A 24,865-nucleotide genomic window follows, 5' to 3' on the forward strand; every position below is an offset into this window, starting at 1 on the left:
TTTTACTCTTCAGAAAATTTTCTCCCAAAATCATTCTGCAATAAGTTTTTAAGTATATATTTATTGTTAGAAGAATTTTATTACTTATGATCATGTCATCATACTTATTATTATTTTATCACTTTAATATATGATTTAACCTCCAATGCAGCCATTCTAGAGATGAATATATGCTCTAGAAACAGAATCAAGTCTCTGCATTTAAACTTAAGCCCTTACCACATCTAATAGCTTTGAAGAATGAATCATCCCAGTAACATATGAAATAAAGGAAAAGAATTTAGACATTTAGTGCACAAGACATGCTTACCAATTTCTGTCCCCCTTAATAACATAATGAGCCATATGCTAACTGAAAAGTTTGCATAGCAATTGTAGCTATAAATCTAGTTCTCTGACAAAGAGTTTCTCTCAGTTTATGTATATGGAATATGACAAGCACGTGTGTGTAGGGAAGTAGAAACAGAAAAAAAGTAAAGTGGAGTATGTCCTTCACTCTCATTTATTATTTGTGAAATAGCAATTATCATAGCAGTTCTGTAAGGTAGATTTGAATATATTTCAAAAGCTTTTAAAATACCTAGACACATTCATACTCTTAGGGCTGCACATTTAAAAAATAATTAAACCTTGTTTGAGGAAAGCATCAGCATCCTAAAAACTTGACTGGAAAGCAAGGGCTTTTGGTAAATGCACTAACCTCTGCCTCTAGACTTCCCAACCAGCTCTTACCTACAGGTCCTGGACCTGAGCTGCAGCCTCCAGCTGGACAGCCAATCTCCAGCCAAGCCATCCCTGCTTCAGACTGGCTGCCCCCACAACCCACATCCTTCTATCCTGGACATTTCTCCTGCTTAACATGTTTTTGTGCAATTTGGTGTTATTTATTTATTTATTTATTTAGTAAACCAACTTTCTTATCTGTATAATCTTTAGTCAATGCGAGGTTTTCGTAAAAAACACAGAACCTCCCTTCAGTCCTGACCAGGTTTTTCCTCCAATTCCAAACTAAAATTTTACATATTTTCTTCTCCCTATTTTACTACTCACTAAATGTATGACTATAACAATTCACCCTCTTTACTATTCCATACTCTTTAAAGTATTATTTTAGCTTTCCATCTTAGAAATAGTGAACCAAAGATCTGTTCAATAAAACATGCAATTATATAAAAGAAGAAAATAATTAGAAATATAGTTAAATATTTAAATGGAAACTTACTGAAATGTTATTCACAAGGAAGAGAAAGTAGTCTAAGTGTTTAATAGGCATAAATTGCTAATATATACAATTGCAGATTATTATGTAGCCATTACAGATCATTTTCTCAGAGAGTACTGAATATCACCGCAGAATGCACCAGTAATACTACAGAGATAATGAGTAATTCTGTGAAAGTCCATCATCAATTGACTTTTCCTATAAATGTCCTGAAACTTCTGACAGGTTCTCTGGCATCTCACCTTCAGTTCAAGATCAGAGTTAGAGATATGGTAACTTGAAATCTCTGGTCTTACTGGACAGTGTTTCCTTTCTAGAGATAAGGTAAAGAGCCTGGTATAGGGGTATAATTTGGATAAACACTATCCCATGAAGAAGTAAGCTCTAATTGGAAAAAGACTGTTGCAAGCCCTCAAAAAGGATAAATCTAGGAAAACTGTATAAAGAGTTGAGCAATTTTAGGAAGGGATAATCAACATAAAGCACATACAAACTGGAACAATTGAGTAGATCAGAAAGAAGCTCAAAATAAATCACCACAAAATTAATCTTTCCCAGTGAAATTCAGCAGGTCATATTTTACAGCATCCCTACTGCCCAACGCCTTTGGATGGTCGGACTTCTACCAGGTTGATTAGAAAATCAGGTACCTCCTCTTCTTGCTGCCCAAACCCCACACCACAGCAATTTCATGACATAGAAATCATCTAGTCTCTTCATCTACTACTTCCATAACTCAACATGGAGATCTTAGCTTATCTGAAAACTCTATTGCTTAATGAAACTATCTATATGAAAATATCTATTCAGCTCTCTGTTTTCTCCCTAACACTCTGCAAAAGGATGGAAGTGTTATATTTAGCATTGGAGTGGTTTATTTCCTGTCATAAATGATGCTACTTCTTCCCTTCACCCTATGAAGAGAAAAGAGCAAGTCTATAATCAGATTTAGTTCTCAATATTTTTTAACACCCCTATTAATAAATCCAATAGAAACTTCACCATCACTGTCCAAAGGTGATGATAATTCTATTAGGGATAATTATATAAAATTAATCAAGAACATGACATTTTACAGTTTTGGTGTTAGCTTTTGTTTACCAAAAACATCTCCAGGGCAGAACTCTCCACCCATGTGGAGAAAATGGCAAAGTATAATAAATAAAAAGGCAAGCACAGGTATATAGTATGTGAATGTACAATTACCATTAACCCAAAAAAGCCTCACCTTTATAGTCATCTGTCTCAACTTTGATTCATCCAATAGGTTAAGTGCCACCCTTAAATTATACACAAATTTGAGTGTAAAACAAACAAAAAAAAAATGAGAGACTAAAACTTTCTGTCACCAGAGATTTTGGCATATTTTCCTGATTTCCTACTATGGATTGTCATTTATTTGATAACTCTATTCACCTGGGAGATCCTTCACCCTAGACACATATGAAAAGTTCGTGAAGTTAGGACAGGCAAGCATTTGGAGTAGCACCACTGGGAGTTCAGGACTTGACTTCATACTCAATGCAAATGCTCAGTCCCTTGCTACCTCACTCCACGTCCATCAGTTTGAATGACATTCTTTCTCCACACAGAGAGATGAATTTTATACACCACAGAAATAAGAAAAGAAAGTCTATTTTTCTTGAACACGTATAAATCGTTCTAACACTGTTGCTAATAGAATGTTTGCGTGTGCATTTTACTTCCAACCAAAGAAAGAAGCATTTGCTAAAAATCGTATCTGAAGGTAAGGTTTATTTTTATAATTATTATTACTTTATTCTCCAAACACAGATTTAGGTTTAATTTGCTACCGCTATAATTTTAATTTATTTACTTAAGAGCAAGTTTTATATTAACTGCATATATATTGTTTTTCAAAACTGGTTTGAGAATCCCTGTTTTTAAAAGACCATATCTATTAGACTTCAGTACTTGCGAGGCATCTTCTTTGATTAATACTTTTAGCTATGTTCATTCATGTGATAATTAAGCATTTCCTTTCCAAGGCTTTTATGAACCTGTGACAATTACATCATTTTTATGAGATATAAAAACATTTGCCATATCATGTGTGCTTGACAATAGCATATGAAGTAAGTTACTATGCATCTGTTGAGGGTCATAAGCAACTGATGTGGTGTTTAGAGACCAATGCAGGAAAAGCCCTTCCATGCTCAGTTAACTTACATAATTATAATTTGAGCACAATTTATTTATAATTCCTCTGCCTAAAAGCTCAAGCAAACTTTGTACATACACTACTATTCATATTTGAATCTAAACTAGACTAGATTATTTACAACTGAGGCTTCATTTTAATCAAAAACATTACATTATATATGAAGAAATGCAACTAACTACCTAGAGTCTAAAATATCAGTAGAAATCCAGCCACAATTTCTGAAAATTAGTTTAAAGAAAAAAGGTCAAATGGGAAGTATGTACTGAGCATGAAAACTGAAATGCCTTTACAAAATCCAGTCACATTTCTCTCAGACCAGGATAGATGTCACCAGTCAGGTTAGAAATAGTCTCTATGAACTCAGAAACCTTTTGTTCTTCTTTCAGTTTGTGTCCCTAGTAGTAGAATATCTAGCACATAATTGCCCTCAATTATTATTTATGGAATAATTAAATATAAGGTATTTATAAATGACTTTAATGCATGGAATGGGTTTTTTTCTTGGAATATCTCTATCAATATATCTATATCTAATTTTTATCTCTAAATCTTATCTCTATCGAATCTGTACACCCTCCCGAAATGTGTAATTGAAGTCTTGTAGGATAACCTACTAGTCTCTCATATAATACTCTCCCTAATATAACTCCATCCCCATCCCCAGCTGTTTATTGTAATATGCACATCCTGCACATAACATGCAGTCTTTTACTTCCAAACTTTTCCATTCAGAAAAATGACGGCTGTAGTTTTACCTCCTAAATTTTTCTCCTCCCTCTCTTCCATAGAAAGGTCAGTAACAGATACTGTGGGTGGAGTAAGAGCAGGCTGGAAAGGCACAGGTAAGCCATGGACTCAGAGCTCAGCCTCTCTACTGCCATCATCAGAGGCAGAAGCTGGGGCAACTGCAATTCATCCTCAAGGAACGAGGGTATGGTGGTCCTGGACAGTCCCAGTAAGCAGAGGGAGACAGACATACAGGTCAGATCACTGTCCCACCTGCACATGCTCTGCATGATCTGAGCCATCAATATGTCTTCCGTGCAGAATGCTGACAGTAATTAATGCCGTGCAAACTTGTAAGACTTCCTCCATGTAAGAAATGCATTTACAGTTTTATATGGGTAAAGATTTTACTGTTTGTAATTAAAAGCATGTATGCTATTTGATTTTTAAAAAGGGGGGGACAGAAAAGACACATTAGAAAACAGGTCTTTGAGGTTTACCAACAAATACATGGATGATATTTAGTATCAAGACTTGGTGGGGGTGGGGGCGTGCCTGGGTAGCTCAGTGGTTAAGCCTTCGGCTCAGGTCACGATCCCAGGGTCCTGGGATTAAGCCCCACATCGGACTCCTTACTTAGTGGGGAGCCTGCTTCTTCCTCTCCCTCTGCCTGCTGCTCCCCCAGCTTGTGTTCTCTCTCTTTCTCTCTGTCAAATAAATAAAATCTTAAAAAAAAAAAAAAAAGACTTAGGCAATAATTTGGCAACAAACTAAAAAAAGATGTGAGAGAAGAACTACACAAAGTTACCCTTAATGTTGCTTTTACTTATTCTAGCATATTTCCAGAGCCTACAATTACAGCTTTCTTGCGTAGAGAATTCCATATTGGTATAAAATGCTAAAGTTTACAATTAAAAATGGTAAGAGTATATTTTTAGAAATAATCAAATATTATACTAACTGTATCTTCAATTAAAGATTTTATTTATTTGCTTGACACAGAGAGAGAGAGACAGCACAAGCAGGGGGAGCAGCAGAGGGAGAGGGAGAAGCAGGCTTCCCGCTGAGCAGGCGGCCAGATGCAGGGCTCAATCCCAGGACCCCAGGATCATGACCTGAGCTAAAGGCAGACGCTTAACTGACTGAGCCACCCAGGCACCCCTGGATCTTCAATTAGATCTTAAACTAGACAATGTACTTTAATTTGAAAAACAATGATTTCACTTGGTGTTTTGAAATGTCAATCTAAGATAGAAATTACCATATGAAGCATACTTTTATAGCCAACAGATACAGCACCTTTTTTTTAAGATTTTTTTTTTTTTTTTTTTTACTTATTTGAAAGAGAGAGAGCAAGCACGAGAGGTGGGGAGGAGCAGAGGGAGAGGGAGAAACAGACTCTCCCCACCCAGCAGGGAGTCCAAAATGGGGCTTGATCCCAGGATCCCAAGATCATGACCTGAGCTGAAGACAGATGCTTAACTGACTGAGCCACCCAGGTGCCCTGTGTACTTCCTTTAGACTTTAAAAAAAATTTTCAAGATTATTCAAAAATTCTTATGGGAAAACCTTTTCCTATTTCTGCCAGTACTACAAAATAATTAAATAAGCAGTCTGTCATGAAAATGTGGAATTTCTACTGCTTCATCCAGGTCTGCTGTCAGTGTTACCTGTATATGTACCTGCCATTTCAGGATGGGGGCAGTGCAGCTTAAGTTTCAAAGTAAGATACATGAATATTGAAACAAATGAGTCCATTACATTTATAATGTTTTGCTATATATAATTGATGCTTTCAAAATATCTCCTAATTATAAAATTAGAAATAGAATTCCTCTTATTGCTCATTGTATTTATTTTTCTAATATTTCATAAAGATTTTTTAGCTCTATTGGATCAAATATACCTATACTTAAAAGTTCCATTTCATGTGATTCAAGCCTGATCATTTCCATTTTTTCAAGAGTTGATTTCTAGCCAACTATGTATCAATTAAGAAAACTGAAATGATAAATTTTGTTTTTTCTGAGCAGAGTAATTTCAAGCCAACAATAATAGGACTTTTTGAGTTAGCCTACCAATGCAAACACAAACACACTGAAGTGTTAAAAATAATTCTTTAGTAATTCTTATTTAAAGAACAAGTAACTTTGGGGCGCCTGGGTGGCTCAGTCGTTGGGCGTCTGCCTTCAGCTCAGGTCATGGTCCCAAGGTCCTGGGATCGAGCCCCGCATGGGGCTCCCTGCTCAGCGGGAAGCCTGCTTCTCCCTCTCCCACTCCCCCTGTTTGTGTTCCATCTCTCGCTCTTGCTGTCTCTTTCAAATAAATAAATAAAATATTATTTAAAAATAAATAAAAACAGGTAACTTAGATAAATGCAATACTGATAGTGCAACAAGATTATAAGATTGTTTCTATAATTTTAAATTTTAATTCCCACTATTAATCTTTGAGAAAACATCCTAAAGAGTATATAGTTGATGGTAAATGTGCATAAAGTACTAAGCCTGATAATAATCCAATGATTTCATTTTCAAAAAGAGAGAATTCTAAAACTTGAATAATGTTCATTTTAAAATAAAAAAATTCTCTCAGTACTTAGTTTTTGAAAAAAAAATATATTACCTTACTTAATATATACAAATCTTCCTCAACTTACAATGGGGTTGCATCCCAATGAACCTAAGTAAGTTGAAAATATTGTAAGTTTAAAATGCATTTAACACACTTAACCTACTGAACATCATAGCTTAACCTAGCCTACCTTATAAGTGCTCAGAACACTTACATTTGCCTACAGTTGGGAGAAAACATCTAATATAAAGCCTATTTTATAATAAAGTATTGAATATCTCATGTAATTTATTGCATATTGTACTGAAGGTGAAAAACAGATTGGTTGCATGAGTACAGAATGGTTATAAATGTATTGGTTCTTCTCCGTCATGATGGTGTGGCTGAGTGGGAGCTATGGTGCATTGTCCCTGCCCAGTATCATGAGAGAGTATCATATCATATATCACTGCCTCGGGAAAAGATCAACATTCAAAATTGGAAGTATGATTTCTACTAAATGTGAATTGCTTCTGCACCACTGTAAAGTCAAAAACATCGTAGCTGGTTGAACCACTGTTAAGTCAGAGATTGTCTATACAAATAATAAAGCTAAAAACAAACTTATTAGTTTACAGTTGCTATAAACTATAAAGCCAAGTAATTTTATGAAGTTAATACAAACAGAACTACAGAACCAGTAAAATTCAAATTAACAATACTAATTAATGTAAAACGTCATGCTATTTAGCTGAAACTAAAATGCTGTGTTCAAATATGTTGTCTGTCATTACATGGGGAACTTTTAAGTTTAACACAAAGTGATGATTCAATTATTTTGAATTTTTAAAGGCTGTAAAACATTTATTCATACAATGAACACTATTTTTATTTGAATTTCACTTGGTCATGCGTCATTCTGGTTCCAATGTTTTACCTTTACTCTAAATAATTAATATTTAAGTAAATTGAATCTGAATAAGGGGTTACTTTGAAACAGTGCAAGAGTAGACCTAAAGAAAATGCATATTCTGCCAGTACTCAGATTTAGAAAATACTTATATTACTTTTTGCTGTGTTATGAATGTTTGTACCCCTGTCCCCCAATTTGTATGTTGAAATCTTTACTTCCCAAGATGATGGTATTAGTAGGTAAGGCCTTTGAAAGGTCTTAAAATCATGAGGGTTGAGTCATGAGTAAGATTGATGCCTTATAAAAGAGACTCCAGAGGGAGTCTTTTCCACCACGTGAGGACACAGCGAGAAATCTGCAGTCTGTACCCAGAAAAGGCCTTTCATCGGACATAAGATCTGTCAGTGTGGTCATCCCGGAATCCCCAGCCTCCAGAACTATGAGAAATAAATGTTTTTTATTTATAAACCACCCAGTCTCTGGTATTTTCTTATTGCAGACCGAAAGCACTAAGGCACATTTTTAAGATATCTATGGAAAATAAAATAAATGATCTTTAAGGACCAGAGGACCAGAGGACTCTAGGAATCCCATTCTGAAAAGCACTCTACTAAGTCAATCTGTCTTCCAAAACTGCATGGAGGCATTAGCAAGGAAAGTGACTTAACTACAGTCATGTTTCCAGCAAGATGGTTTTTGAAACATCATTAACTATCTCTTCATTCATCAAACTGGGTTCTTTGAAACTTAAACTGGTATCTTTCATTCATGGATTTGTATAGATTATATCGACTAGAGGAATGAGTTTTAAAATATGTCATCCCTAGGGATATTTTTAATTCCTATTTGTCTTAACTGCAGTATGCTAAAATTCAATATCAGATTTGGAGTTAAAAATGGCTTCAATGCATTTTCCTTCCTTTAGTAAAAAATAGACTAGGACTAATTCATTGACATATGACTATTTTATACCAGTTTAATGGATGGTTTCTATATGGGCTTTATATTATATGCTGAAGTCGTAAGATAAATATTCAACAGTTTTAACAATGTTTTATTTGTAATTCTTTTCACTTAGACATTTAAAATTCTAACAAAATCATCTAAGTAATAAATTTAAACTGGAAAGGTGGAAAATACCCATGTTTGAGTATATCGAAATGTGTACAGGTGTGAGTGTAAACATTTTTTTTTCTTTCCTACAAATAAACGCCTTCCTCAACTACATAGAACCTGGATTCCCCTAAACATTTTCCAATTAATTTTGGAAATAAAATCAATAAATAAAAATTCTCAATGTGTTCCGAAGGAAAGAATAATTTAGTAGATTTAAACCAACACTGTTAACATGGTAACTTAGTGTAGAAGTTTCCATGAAGCAAACAATTTATGGCTAATTTTCCAGATTACAGTTCTATTCTTAGGCTAAGACAGGGTAGTAGGTGTTTTTAACTACACCTCATACAACTTTCCATTTTAAATTTTAAACTTGAACCAAATTAGATGGAAAGCTATGCATTACATAAAGAATAGTCTCTTCCTCTGGAAGTCAAAGACTAAATCACTATTGTTTGAATATCCGAAAACAAAAGAGAAGAAAAGAATCTCAAAACTTTCCCTAACCATACCCGTGGGGGAAAAAAGAACTTGGTTATGGACAAATTATCAAAAAAGCAATAAACTAAAGTGTCGTGCCGCAGTCAAAAGTTTTTTGATAACTGATCTCTAGATAAGTGAAGGTTACAAAGCCATCTATGAAAGTAACTTGTATAGTCCCTGGTGAAAGAGAAAAAGTTAAAATTGCATTTCAACATCTCTTGGAACTGGCTTGTATCTGTGCTGTTTGTGGTTAATCTTAATGATGGGACTTCTGAAAAATAGAAGAAAAGGAGAGATTTATTAATTTACCTATATTTACTGAAAATTCAGTCTGCAGTGGTGTAGAATGAAGGAAAATGAGAATTGGAATTCATGCTATATGACCATGTTTTGATTCTACAACTTTGGATTACATAATAGATAATCATTTCTGTGTTCCCCTCTGCTGTTACTTCTTCTCTTCCTTTCTTCTATCTTTGTCTCCTTTATGTAAGAGAAGGGGACATACAGGAACAAGAATTGAAACAAGGATGTTCGTTCCTTGCTCTTAATTTTGCAATAGAAGTCATATTACACTGTTGGTCAACAGACATATATTCTTATTTGCAAATGTACACACATGGTTATTAAATTCATTTAAAAATATGTTTAAGGTATAGGTCAGTCATTGTTCCATGTGCTACTGATTTACAAAGTCCCTGGTATCAGATAGTTTATGTTCAACTGAGAGAGAGAAAATTAATTAATAATTTTATAAATATATGAGGAAAATGTTAAATTAAATATTTAATGAGAAACTAATGCCTCTAAATATGATATTATTAAAGCTTTCTCTGTAGAATACAGAGAAAATGAACTAAAAGTTAAAAAAAAACCTACAATAAGGAACAACAATTTACATTCATTGTCTTGAAAGTTTATGTCCTCTTACAGAAGAGGACATTAGTTTTTAATCTTACTGTCTATTTTTCTAGATGGGATGGCATGGCATCTTCAGAATATTTATAGTACAAGAACCAATGTATGTATCACCAATATATTTCAGTAAAATTAAATATGACAATAGTTTATCAAGGTTTTGTTATGAGAAGAACAACAATTTGCAGTCGATAAAAACCCAGCAGAATAAAAGCCTGATTGCAGTGATGAATAATGCATATTGCCTATGGTACTAATTAACCTTGTACTCCAGTAAGATATTATAGAACAATAAGGGTAATTTGAATGTGGTTCAGCACTTTTCCCTATGGCTTGTGGTTATCACCCTTCAGACTGTAAAATTTTATTTGTTAAATGAGAAATATATATTTCTTGTTTTTCAGATAAAATGAAAATATGAAAATAATGAAAAAATGAAATATAGAAATATGTTTTTCCAACGTACAAAACATATAATATGCCAAGTATAAATAAAATATGCTCGCTATAAATAAATATATAGTGTTTATAAGTAAATTATATAACATATTAACTATACATACTAATTTGGGAAAAAATCAGCTAAAATATCTATATATGATCACTCCAACTGGACACAGTAAATCCCTATAGTTTATATCCAATCCTTCTATTCATGTAACTAAGAATTTTCCTCTTTCTCTTAAAATAATAAAATGAATTAAATGGACAAGGTCTATCTAAAAGCTGTAATGGGAATATTTTCTTCCAACATAAACTCCTATCAGTTTATTCAAAGTATAATGTTTTTCTCTTTTGTGACTAAATCACTATTGGAGAGACAGTCATAATGATGCAAAGAAGAGGTAAATTATCTTCAACTGAAAATGCCAATCTTTAATGTTTTAATTATACTATTTAAGCTATTATTTATGTATTTTTAAGTTTAAAAATAATATTTCAAATCCTTATTTCAAAAAAAATATCTTGCAAAAGCTTGATGATAAAGATCTTTTTAGATTTTTGGATGGTATGACAGAACTCCAAAGCCCTCTCCAAAAGATGTTCCAAATGTGACAAAGTACACCTATACACATGAGCCTTTTCTCTGTTGCATGTTTGAAAGTAGCAGAGGAAACAAGAGGAGCTGAATGTGAGTAAAAAATGAGCATCTAGTTGGAAAGGGTTTCTATCTACTACTTTTAATAATATACTTTTGGGGCGCCTGGGTGGCTCAGTTGTTAAGCGTCTGCCTTCGGCTTTGGTCATGATCCCAGGGTCCTGGGATCGAGCTCCACATCGGGCTCCCTGCTCCATGGGAAGCCTGCTTCTCCCTCTCCCACTCCCCCTGCTTGTGTTCCCTCTCTCGCTGTGTCTCTCTGTCAAATAAATAATAAAATCTTAAAAAAAAAAAATATATATATATATATATACATATACTTTTGAATGAAAATACTGCTATCTTAGTTTGTAACAATTTGTGTTTATTTTTAGACAGAGTTTGCATATATGTAAATGTCATTCTTAATGGAAATTTTTTGAATTTGGATTATTCTCTTTATAAGAAAAACGTATCAAGTGCCTAAGCATTCTAGAGATTTTTAATCAAAAGGACATCCTATAAGAATATAGTTATGAAGTCTACTTAAATATTTATTTATCACTCATATAATGATTACACATATGGTCTCTTTTTTTTTTTTTTAAACTGGTTATCTCTTGATGGGAAAATCAAGGAAAAGCTTGGAGAGGGGATAAAAGGAATGCTTATAAAACAGTGTGCTGGTTTCTCCTTTGCCTGTGTGATATAGTAGGTAAGAATAGACATTCTCAAACAAATGGCCTAGGCTCTTACCAGACTTCACTACTACTGACTGTGACCCTTTTTACATAAACTCTCTGTAAAACTTAATAATTATATCTGATTAATAGGGTTTGTGTGTGTTTCTGTGAAGGTCAAATTATATAAAAAACATGCAGTACTTAGAAGAGTGTGGCACAGAGAACTTGCTATAGAAGTATTAGGCATGTTGTCATTATAATAATAATTATTATTATTAATATCATCATCAATACCCTTGAATCATCATCTCTAATGATAGAACAAAAAGAATGAATTTATTGTACAAATTCTTACACACATTTAACAAATATTTATGAATCAAGCTATGTCTTTATATATCATAATAGTATCCTTCTCTGTCTGTTGGTTCTAAGTAAACAGAATCAAGTGTCCTCTTCTGAAAGAAAGAGGCATAAGAAATAACAATAGCAAAAACAGCTTTCTCTTGAGGAATTACGGTTCTCTCAAAACGTAGACATTTAAATGAAGGGAATAATTTATAATAGAGAGATTAAGGGGAAGAAAGAAGGAAATTAAGAGAGGATATAAGTAGAAGTAATCAAAACAATGTAAGACCAAAGTGGCTTTAGAAAAGAATAATTAAGAACTGGAGAAAAGAAAAAAAAAAAACCCACAACCTGGTTTTAAATCTTGTCTGGGAGTTGGACCTCAGAGGTTTTCAAGGTCAAATACCACTTTCATGAGGAAAAATATGTGCCAAGTGTGTTTTAATTAACCATAAGACCTAAAGTAGTCAGTACTTTCCTGCGTTTAAATAGGATATATTCATTTTAGCAGTAGAGAAGCTAAAATGACAGAATATAAATAAAAAGACAAATCTTTTTGTCTCTGAGACCAAAGCAAGTGAGACTTTGGAAAAAACAGAGAAATGTGAGGTTTAGTGGAAGCCAGTTACATTTGGTTTGTGTATATCCTTTCCATTCTTAAAATACGGAACATTTTGTTGTAAGTAGCTGTTATAAATCTACAAGCTCTAAAAAGCACTTAAAAACTATATTGTGAATTAGAAGGTGATTGGACAAAATAGAGAAAAAAAAACACATATTTTTCTATAGCAGCCAGGGACACATTTCTCTTCCTTTTTAGACCTTATTATGTAAAATTAATATTTATAATTCTAAAACTGAAAAAAGGAAAGACCTCAAGCATTTTTTTAATGGAGATATACTGACAAATCTGAAAGTTATCATCTTTGGATGATGAAACTAGTGTTTCCCAAAAACAAAGACAGAAAATAGGAAAGAAGAGAAGGGAGAGAGAGAAGGAGTAAGAGAGAAAGATGGGGGGGTTATATTATAAAGAAATTTGTTTCCAGTCATATTTCTTCAACTCTTAGATTATTTTCATGATGTAAACAATGAGGTAGTATCATTAATATATTATTTTAGATCATATAAAACTACATCTTTGTACTTTCAAAGTGGTCACACATTAGCAGTTTTCTATAACCATACCTGATTTAATATAATCTTTTCCCACCAAAAGTAAATCACATATCCAAACTTTGTGATAATTATACAATCTTGATTCTGGTTATGATTCTTTTAGTATTGCTAAAAGCATATATCTAAGTAGAATTAGTTCTCTTTATACCTTTTCCTACAAATATTGCCAAATATTGATCTTTGAATGTGACCAATTTTAAATCAAATAGCAGTTATGATTAAAATAAGTCACAGTTATTTTTCTCCACATCTTCTCCACATTTGTCCTTTCTTCCCCACATAACTCTAACAATTAAGCTTCATCTCTGTTTTAATTAAAAAATAAAATGTGGCAACTTCTGGTGACTTAGGACAGACAGTATGCTTTTTTCTCAAAGTTAATATACATTGAAGCCAAACAAAACTGTATTTGAAGCTAACTACTAGCTCGGGATTCTTGGAAATCATATTTAATCTATATCAGCCTCAATTTCCTCAAATATAAAATAGAAACAGTATATATCTGGCAGGGTTATTGCGAGAATTTCCATATACTTAGCATGTAGCTGGGTCTAATAATACATGGATATGAACTTGTTTTTTTTTTTTTCCTGTAACAGTTCTGTTTTTTATCCATTAGAGCATGAGGATGTTTGCCCTTATAATCGGACTGATTAAACATTTAATTTAGATCAGTCAAAAGAGAAATGACAATGATTTTAATTGTACTATTTTGTTTATAGAGGTCTGTTTGTTCATTCTTTTTCTTTAAATTGCTTTTGTTTTGTTTTGTATCCTGTCCCTTTTCAACTTCTCACAATCAAGACTTGAGAACACTTCAAAATGGAAGTCTCCTCCAGTCAGAAACATCATACCTGTTAACTGTATGATATCAGGATTGGTAGGAGATGAAGAATCATTTAGTTTCTTTATTGTGGAGATGAAAATCTAAAGATCCAACCAGGTCCAGGAGGCACAGAGGGTATTCCCAAGCCTGAATCCTGAGAAGTCTCCACACTCACATTATACAGTCCAGTTTTTTTTTCTTCTGTACCACATACCCAAACAAAGTAAAACCAACAAAACCAACAAAACAAAACTTGAATAAAATGACACTTCAATACTCCAACACTAAAACATTTTTTTTAAAGCTTCCTATACAATTTATAGAAAAAGACCAGCAAGGCAAAGAAATTTATGTACACAAGAATGCACAAAGCAGAAAAGTCAGAAATGGATTGAGAGATCTTAACCCACTGATCCACACTCTCTCTCAAACACAACATGTATACGGTGTTAAGCTGGTGTTTCCCCTCCCATGTGAATGGCTGCTTAGAAAACATGGTATGACTTCTAGTTTGGTTCCTGATTATTCACTTGTGTAGCCTAAGTATAGGGCTTCTACTAAGACCCTCAGAATCCTAACATGTTCTTCTCACTCATACTTTGCTCACTCAGTCTTGCTTTGCTTTATGTCTTCCATTCTCCTGACCCTACATTATTCCTCCTTTCTAGCCACCTCGAATTGCCTTTCCACTTCCTCAGTTTGAGGTCTTGTCTTAGGGACCAGAATCTCTTCCAGATGACGATGGTGGCTCCTAGGTCTCTCTGGGGTGGCACTGATTCTATGTGCAGTATAGTGCAGCTGACACAGGCGACAGACAAAGTACACATGTGATTTGAACCAACGTGACAAAATTAAGTGGAGCTTAATTATTTGTAATGGATAACACATAATATAGTGGAAAGACACAGACTTTGGAACAAGCACACCTGGGTCGAAATGTCAGTTTGCCACTTTCTAGTTTTAGTTTGAGTGATCGTAAGAAAATTGGGGGGACTGGGTGGCTCAGTTCGTTAAGCATCTTTCCTTCGGCTCAGGTCATGATCCCAGAGTCCTGGGATCAAGCCCCGCATCTGGCTCCCTGCTCAGGAGGGATTCTGCTTCTCCCTTTCCCTCTGCTCCTCCCCCTGCTCATGCTCTCTCTCTCTCTCTATTTTACTCTCTCTCTTAAATAAATAAATAAAATCTTAAGAAAGAAAGAAAATTAACCTCTCTGAGTTTCAGTTGCTCTAGAAACTATAGCTCACAGGATGTTGCCAGCTTAAAAAAAAGTGAATAAGATATTTAACAGTATTGGCATATAGTAGGTCTTTGCAGTCATATCAACTCTTCTTCAGGCTTTACCATCTCATTTAAGATATCCTGACAATTCTGGTGTTCAGAATCTTAAGCCTTATTTCTTAGGATCCCTATTATTTCTAGTTCTAGCTTTGACACTCACTTCAAAGTCAAACTATTCCCTTTGGCCCACTTTTGTATTTTCTGGGACCAAGGTCCTTTTCTACTCAAGGTTAATTCCATTTTCTTCAAACTTCACAGAAAATAACAAGTTCTCCAGAGATCTGACCAGGGAAATGCTTGGAACAGTCTTTTCTTTTTTTTTTTTTTAATTTTTTATTGTTATGTTAATCCCCATACATTACTTCATTAGTTTTAGATGTAGTGTTCCATGATTCATTGTTTGTGCATAACACCCAGTGCTCCATGCAGAACGTGCCCTCCTCAATACCCATCACCCGGCTAACCCATCCTCCCACCCCCCTCCCCTCTAGAACCCTCAGTTTGTTTTTCAGAGTCCATCGTCTCTCATGGTTCGTTTACCCCTCCAATTTCCCCTCCTTCATTCTTCTCCTCCTGCTACCTTCTTCTTTTTTTTTTTTTCCTTAACATATATTGCATTATTTGTTTCAGAGGTACAGATCTGAGATTCAACAGTCTTGCATGGACCAGTCTTTTCATTGAAGATGCAGAATGCCCTTGATTAAGACTTTCACCTTCATCAGATTTTTTCAAAACTCAGATATTTGTCCAACTCTGTGCTTCCTGAATGGCAACTTTCTTCCTTCTTCAGACGCTGAACAATGTTTGTTATTCATGGACTCCCCATCCCTGTAATATTTATTCAATTACTTGCAACATGCCCAGTTTGTCCAGTTTATTTCCCCCTTAAACTGGGATAAAAATTTTCACACTTACTCATACAAACACACTCAAAAACCTCCTCATTCTTTAAATAAGGCCCTGACCTGAGTTGCTGACCTGATGCAGACTGAACTGCACAGAGAGTATTCCCACTTCCCAATATTCCACGTGTCCTAGAAGGGTAGGTCACCATCCCCGGGTGGTGGTAGCAACACCAATACATGTTAGAACAAATGACAAAAACAAAAACAAACTCCAGAACTTTGTCTAGGGTTATCTCTCATTGAAATTGCTTTTAACTTTTAAAGCTAAATAGCATGTATTGAGGATTTTCTTTTTGCCAGATACTAAGCTACACGAGCCTCCAATCTTTAAAATCTAATCCAGGTTTTGAAATCATAAACAATACTTTTATTGTGGGAGATGGTGAAGAAAAAAAAAAATTTTCCTATGGGTTAGTTTCTAGTGTTATGTACTGAGAACAGTAACATCTCTGGCCTGACAACAAAGCATGGAAGAAATCAACCTATAAAAACAAAGTGCTATCCCTGAGTATTGCTTTGAAAAAACTGCTAATAGATGTTTTCCTCTTATCTGTGGTGGGAAAAATTTCCTATTTTGAATTTAACTCCATTTTCACCTGAACAGTGAAGTTCCCCCAAGTTTAAGTGCATTACCTATTGCTCCGGTCTGTGTGGGTCTGAACAGGAACCGACTTAAGTTGGCTCTATCATTACTTTTTAAATTCCCTCACCACCCCTCTCTGCTGACTGTGTCAAAGAAAGCTACTGCTGCCACAAAGCAAGGAGTACTCACTGTTGTGACATTTCATTTCTCTGGGCAGCGACATGCTTGAAAGGAGACTGCCTAGTTCTATGTAAAGTATGGAAGACAATCAAGCCCAGTTAAGCAAACCAGGGTTGACAAATTAAATCATGCTTGAACCAAGACAGCAACAACAGATGACACACAAAACCTTCTAAAGAGAATTTTAAATAAATAAATAATATAGGTCAGTGTGGTTCTAAAAAAAGAAGCTTTTAAAATTGGAAGGTACTGGGAGTCAGTGAATATCAGAAAACCTTCACCAGAGCAAGAAATTATGTTGCCTTTTGATGGTAAGGTGCAAAACTAGAGCTATAGTGTTGGAAAGGGAAGCATGAGGAGAACACTGGAAAACCTTGGTGAGATCACATCACATCACCTTCCAATCCATAAAATGGAAAACACAATTTTGATAGCCCCACCCATTATTTAGGAAATGTCCTAATGGAACCCTTTCAAAGTGCTTTGAATTCACGGAGGCAAAGCCCTTATGTATATGGAGTAGTGTGTTATTATTCTCCTTCACAATCACACAGCAGGAACTTTGGAAGCATTCATTCTCCAAGTCTGATTCCTGCTAACAATTCCATCAAGGAGATGGAGTTATCCATCAGTCAAATCATCATTTGCTCTAATTGTTACTTCCCCCAAACTGTGGCTCTTCGCTCTTTCTTTTCCTTTTCTTCTTTTAACTATACCTTAACAGCACTCAAATGAGCAGGATATCATCAAGCTTAGAATAGATCAAAGCATATCAAAAATTACTTCAGTTCTTATACACAAATTCCTACCGGCCAGGCTTAAAGGCAGACAAAACATTTAAACACCGAAGAGAATAAAATACTAGAAGGCAAGATGTGACCCACATCCATAACCAGAAATAATAAAGGATACAAAAGCATTTTTTCATGTAATAAAAACCAGTTATGAGATCATGGATGCCTTAGAATTCATATTTTTATTGTTACAGTTAGTGGATGATACCCTTTGTAGAAAGAACTATGCCAGGGCTAGCCGCTCCATGCCTTCTTGCTTTATAATAATTGGCATGTCCTTCTAGATTAATGTTAAGTGAAATTGAAAGGCAATACATTATACAGTTTAAGTAAACAGCCTCCTTGCCTCTTCTCCTGTAAGGAGCAGAAACTGGATATATTAATAAATCAATTAGATAGATTGATAGCTACAGGTTAAGTTTCTTCTTAGTTGCTTAGAAAGTTGGTGTTCTATGCAACCCTTAAAAGTGGTTGAGTAGATTTTTCAAGGCTAAATAAATTTATACAGCTAGAACACAAAACATTTAACATATTAATTGTAACAGAAATATGGCCCTAAAAAGAATTTGTGCTTTTAATTCGGGATCATCACTGATGCTATATGTGATTACAAAGTACAAATCAATCATTCTACTTAACTGTGTTTATATACTGTACAAAGTACAGTAGTAGAATGAAGAATCTAAAGTTAAATATACAATTCTAATCCCAAGTCTAAATATCTAAAAGGTAAAAGAAAACCTGAAAAAGATCCAGCTACAAACACCTAGCAATGCTAAATTAAACAGAACAAAGATTGGGGTTAGTTTGTTATGTTTTGTTTTAATGTAGGGAAGTTGTAAGAAAAGTATTGTATGTTTTTTAAAGTCCAGGACAGGCAGTCCACAGGGGACAGAAACAAAAGGGAGCTAAAGCATGGTTTGCTGTGGAGTCTGCTAGAGCTAATCCTGCTTCTCTGCAGGCCAGGTGGTGTGAGGTGGGCTGTGGGAAACCCTGAGACTTGGATTTTAATGCTCCAGGGTCCAAAAAGAGACATAACCTCTTGTTAAGTGGGGAACCCTTCAGAAAGCTTGAAACCTTGAAGAGCTAGCTGGATACCCTCAAAAGAGCATGGGGTAAAACCCTGCCCATGTGCACAAGGACAGCCGAAGAGGCTTCTATGTGCATGATCTCTTGATGGGGAGAAGAAATCAATCTTCAAGAATCAAAATCTGTACCTTCCCTGGGTGAAGTTTAGGTGTGTAAATTTACACTAGCCACAAAAGCCACCTTAATGCTAAATTACAATATTTCTAAATCCTGGCTGCACATTACCATCACCTAGGGAGCTTTAAAAAAAATAGTGACAGCCTGGCCAGTACTACACAATAGAATCAGAATCTACTGTAGCGGCATCCAGCAATTATATGGTTTAAATTATTGCATTGCACTATAATTGTTGAGAATTGCAGAATTAGGTAAAACTTGGTCCCAATAAAACTTCATCAGTAGGGGGAAATGCTAAGTCATGTGAGGAACTCCTACAAGTCAATGAAAAAAGAGAAGCAACCCCTAAATGAATAGGTAATTCATAAACCGGAGTGATAGGACATGGGTGTCATTTGCATTTTTTTCTCTACTTTGCTGTGGTTTGATTTTTTCTGCTAATTTTCCAATATTGCCTATTTATTATAATAGTAGAAAGAATAGACAGTAAGTATGGGATTCCTAAGTCAAGATGTAATTAGCAGAAGTTAAAAAAAAAGAAAATAATATCATTATATCTAATACTGTCAAAAGTTATATAACTACAATCTATATCAAAAACCATATTAAGGAACATCTGGAGGAGGAGATAAAGATATAATTAATGCATAATAGTTCTAAAACAACATGAATAGTGAAATATCTTGACAAATATCCAAAGTGATTAGGGTAAATATTTTGCTTTTGTTTCCCTTGCTGGACAAAGTTTTAATCTTGATTTGCACTCCTATTTTCTCACTCATAAAAGAAAGTATACTAGTGAAATTCTTGAGTCTCTCTGTCCCTCCCTACCCCCATCTCTCTATGCTATACTTCATATTTACAGTAATACTAATAACTGCTTTGTAAATTATACTTTGGGTAGGTCTGTAGGATGCTTTATTATGATGATGACACATTCTGTATTGTTACTGTGCAAATGGATTGTAACATTAATGAACTGGAGTTCTATCATGATCATATGGATAGAGAATTAATGATTATATTTATGCTCAAGTGGTTCATACTATACAACTCACCTCTTGACAATAAACATTTATTAAAATGAGGTACACTGGATAGGGTCCTTTTATTGTAATAAATTAATATAGAATGATAATTATTAGAAAAATTAATGGTACAGATCTTACAAAGGCCATATCTTAATTGCTATATTCTGAATTGATTTAAAATCCATAACATTTAAATGTGGTAGGAAACAAAACATAGTCCCTTTTGTTTTATTGTTTGCTTCTTTTCTTATTATTTGGGTAGCAGAAAAAGTACTTTCATGAAGCCTGATAACACAAATCAATATAGCTATCATAGGAAAAGCTGTGTGCATAGAGAAATTTAATGTTTAAAACTCACAGAATGTAATTCAGCAAACATCTCAGTGTCTGCTCTCAGATTTTCAAGAGCAAAAAGTTAAGAAAAAAATGAATGCAAATGGTAAGAAACGAAGTAGCCAACCCTTTCATAAAATCATTGAGTAAACTAAAACCTTAAAAGTGAACTGTAAAATCACCAGGAGTTTCTGTGTGTAGTAAATTAAGGACATTGGGCTTTAAGATGACGCAGGCCTCAGTTCGAATCTCACTCTTTCAATTCATAAATGTGTGACTGTGGACACCTATGTGAAGATTCACAAATTACTAGCCATTGTTGGATCAAAGAAACATTAAATTCTTAAAAAAAAAAAAAAAAACCCTTTCATTCTTTCAATGAGTGTAATAACTTACAAGGAGCCACCCACAATACTACTCAAAAATACTGAATTGTTTCATGTTTGATATGCCTGTGTTTGACCATATATTTTATTAAGAATTCTCTATCCTGAAGATAGCATAATGTATATAAACAGACTCTTTCAGCAGGTAATTTCAGGAATTTGCAGCTCTTTTATTACCCTAATTTTAATATGCAAATACATCTTAAAATATAATTTTAGAAAGTGAAGAGATATACACAAAATTGATTAATATAATATAAAGGATCTCTGCACTGAAAGCCCCCTCTGCTTGTTAAAACTGCTCCCTAATCTCTTTACATGGCTTTTTTTCCCCTCCATATCTATGTTAAATATCACCTTTCCAGAGAAATATTTTCTTCTTGCCCTATCTAAACTTGCACACTCACACTGCCATTAGCAACTCTCATAATTTGTTAGTGTAGATGTGAGTCTATATGTATGTTTGTACACCTATGTGTCTGCATTCCTAGGATGAAGAATTGCATATATGGAATACAGTACCCAGTATAATCATAACTTTAAAAATGAGTGATAATAGCTAATCAGAGAGCAAATCTTCTTTATAAAGGCAGTTCTAATATATTTGCATAGTTTTGATCACCCAATAAATACAAATGTGGGATTATCCTTTGATAAATGATACTGCTCAAGAATATATCTATTTTGAGAAAAAGAGAGCATTTTCTAACCCGAAACTACCCTATATTTTACAATAGACAGACACATACTCCTGTAAATACATTTTATTTTTAATGAGAGATATAAGGAGTAGCCAATGTTCATTGAATAAATACAGTGTGTTAGGCAGTAAGTAATTTCCATATAACGTCTCACAGCATTGCTTGACTTAGAGATGGAGAAAGAAAGGAATTGGGAGATTCAATAACTTACACAGGGACATAGAGCTGATAAATGGCAGAGGCAGGATTGGAATCCAGGCATTCTGGACAGAATATATATATATTTGTGCTCAAACCACTAGAGTATGCTACCTCTCAAAAGCAGCATATTCCCCACGATATCCAAGATAAATCAATCATGTTTCAAAATGTACACATCCTTCATTCTGCAGAATTTTAAGAAAAATATTCGCTTTTGCAAAGGTAATCAGTCTATAAACATACTTAGTTTTAGCAGCACATCTCACCTACTTATATTGACAGAAGGAGTATATTTTAATTACTGGGTTTCAACTGGTCATGATTTTGCCCGCAGGGGACATTTAGCAATCCATGGAGGCATTTTTGACTATCAAAATGGGGAGTGGAATATCCTACTGCATCTAGTAAATTAAAGGCCAGGGATTCTGTTAAATATCCTACAATGAATAGGACCACCCTATCGCCTAACAAAAAATATCAATAGTACCAGTGTTGAGAAACCTTGATTTAGAAAAGAAAAAAAAAAAAAAGTGAAAGCAAAAATAAATGCAAAGGTATGCTCTAAAACTGTAACAGAACTAATCCAAAACTATTAAGGAGTTAAAAGAAAAAAATCTATTTTATTATTTTCATGTATAATATCTGCAAATGGATGAAATGATTTAACCACTTAATTGTCTTGGTGATGGTTCTCAGAAGCAAGACACACACACACATACACACACACACACACACACACACTTGCATCACTGACACCCTGTACTTCCATAATTACCATTTTTTGTTAAAATGTTGAAATTAAAATTAGTTTCCTTTTGTTGCATAAAAAAGCATACCAAATAGAACCAAAAGTTCAACCCCTTTGATGTTCTTTGGTAATATGCCTAATTAAAAATAACTAGGCTCTCCAATGCATAATTACACAAGCACCTAATACACTATATTTCCAGTCAATTTTGTTTCAAATATAAATATGCACCAGAAGTATGAATGATCGACATACTACTCCCTGCAGTATCTGTACTGTTTCTGAATCAAGGCTTTTTCTTGAGCTCAGTATTTTCGCTACATTTTCCTTGCTATGCAATCATCTCCCAGTTGGACAATTAATAAGTGCTTTTTCTCCACAGCCCTTGGCATGTAACCTCGCTTACCCTGTATTTTAGCATGCACTATATACCTTCTTCACTCTGACTGGTTTTGGCAGTGACCCACAATCTAAATCTCTTTCCTCCATTTGATATAAGTGAAACTATAATTATCTAGGGGTAATTTCAAATTACTACTTCATTCCACTAGCAACTGATGAAGATTAGTGGTCTTGCCTTGCATCTGAGTAAGTCAGCAACATAATCACAAGAGAACTCAGCAGGCAACATTTGATTCATGTGAACTCAATTACTTCTGTCAAACACATTCACTTCAATAAAAAGCAAAAACTTCCAAAATGGGTTTTTGCTAATAATTTTGTACTCAAAAAAAAAAAAAAATTCATATGTCTCTTAAGGGAAAAAAATACCATGGATTTCATAAGAAATAATAATAAATAACAAGTAGGAAAACATACTTTTATAAATGGATTTAATACATTATTAGTTTCTGAAAATAAAAATATTTCAAAGAAATAAATTTGTATACTTAAAACAGTTTATTATTGAAAATTTGGGCATATAAGTAAGCCATGGAAAAATAAACGCATTCTATAATTTAAGTTAATACAATAGAAACCAGAGTATTCTGTTACCTCATTAAAACCAGGTTATTATGGGGAAGGTAGTCAATTTCTCTTAAAGGAAGTAAAATAAGGGGACATGTAGATGATAGATCATGAACTGCTAAATGGACAAGAATTCCTGAATCACTTCTTGATTGTCTTCTGGGTTGAAGCCGTATGTTAATGAGCTGCCTAGCATTCTGAATCCTGAATGTTTAGTCTCTAAAAGGCCTTGGGTCAACTCTATGATGCATGTATATCAGGTCACATGAGCATGATCTGACAGCAACTACCTGGTGAAATCCTGGTAGAGACTTAGTAAATATTAACATATGATAATCATTACAACAGATTTACTCAAACTTCAGCTTCTTTATATAGTCATAACCTTAATTAAATCCCAACATATTTTGATTATCAAAGAAACAGTAATTAAATGTAAATGTATAATAAGTGTATATTATAAATACATTTCAGGATGTGATGTTCTGAGGTCTAAATCACTAAGACGGTCTCCATTAACAGTTAATACATTATACGCCAACCATATATGGTTTAACACAAAGAACTTGAAAATTCTGCCTGAGAATCGTAGGACTAAGAAATGACTGGTTTAAGAGACACATTTGTCAATTTTGTGACCAAAGAGACTTTCTACAGATGATTTTAAAGGTAGAAAAGACATCAATACGGTAGCTTTCCTTTATCCACGCTTTTGTTTTCAGCGGTTTCAGGTACCTGCAGTCAGCTGCAGAACAGAGACAGATGATCCTCCTGCCATATTGTCAGAAGGTCAATAGTAGCCAAATGATAGGTCGCAGTGCCTATGTCATTCCCCTCACCTCATCTCATCATGTAGACATGCTATCATCTCATATCATTACAAGAAGGGTGAGCACAATACAAGATATTTTGAGGGAGAGTGAGGACCTCATTCACATAATTTCTATTACAGTCTAGAATGGTTACATTTTATTATTTGTTGTTGTTAATTTCTTGCTGTGCCTCATTTATACATTAGACTGTCTCACAGGAAAAAGTACAGTATATACACTATGGGCAATTTCAGGCATCCCTGGGGGTCTTGTAATGCAACCCTCTCAGATAAGGAAGGACTACTGCAATTTTAAACCACAATATTATACTTTTGCCCATTCTACTCTCTCTTTTGATTCATTTCCCTATTTCTTGCCTTTTCATTTCTTGCTCATTCCTTAAGATAACATTCACCACCCCTGCCATCAAGGAGCGTGTGAGCCAGTGGGCGTGAAAAGAGTCATTAATTAAATAATAAATCAATAAAAAGATGCAAAATCTTAACTC

General features: G+C 34.3%; 1 protein-coding gene across 15 annotated transcripts in view; it reads right to left on the reverse strand.

The window, feature by feature from the left end:
- EPHA5 (EPH receptor A5) overlaps nt 1-24,865 on the reverse strand; it is a 343,456-nt gene that overhangs the window by 242,971 nt on the left and 75,620 nt on the right. The window lies entirely within an intron of this gene.

Source organism: Halichoerus grypus, chromosome 3 (genome assembly GCF_964656455.1).
Source record: "Halichoerus grypus chromosome 3, mHalGry1.hap1.1, whole genome shotgun sequence".
NCBI classification, from domain to species: Eukaryota; Metazoa; Chordata; class Mammalia; order Carnivora; family Phocidae; genus Halichoerus; species Halichoerus grypus.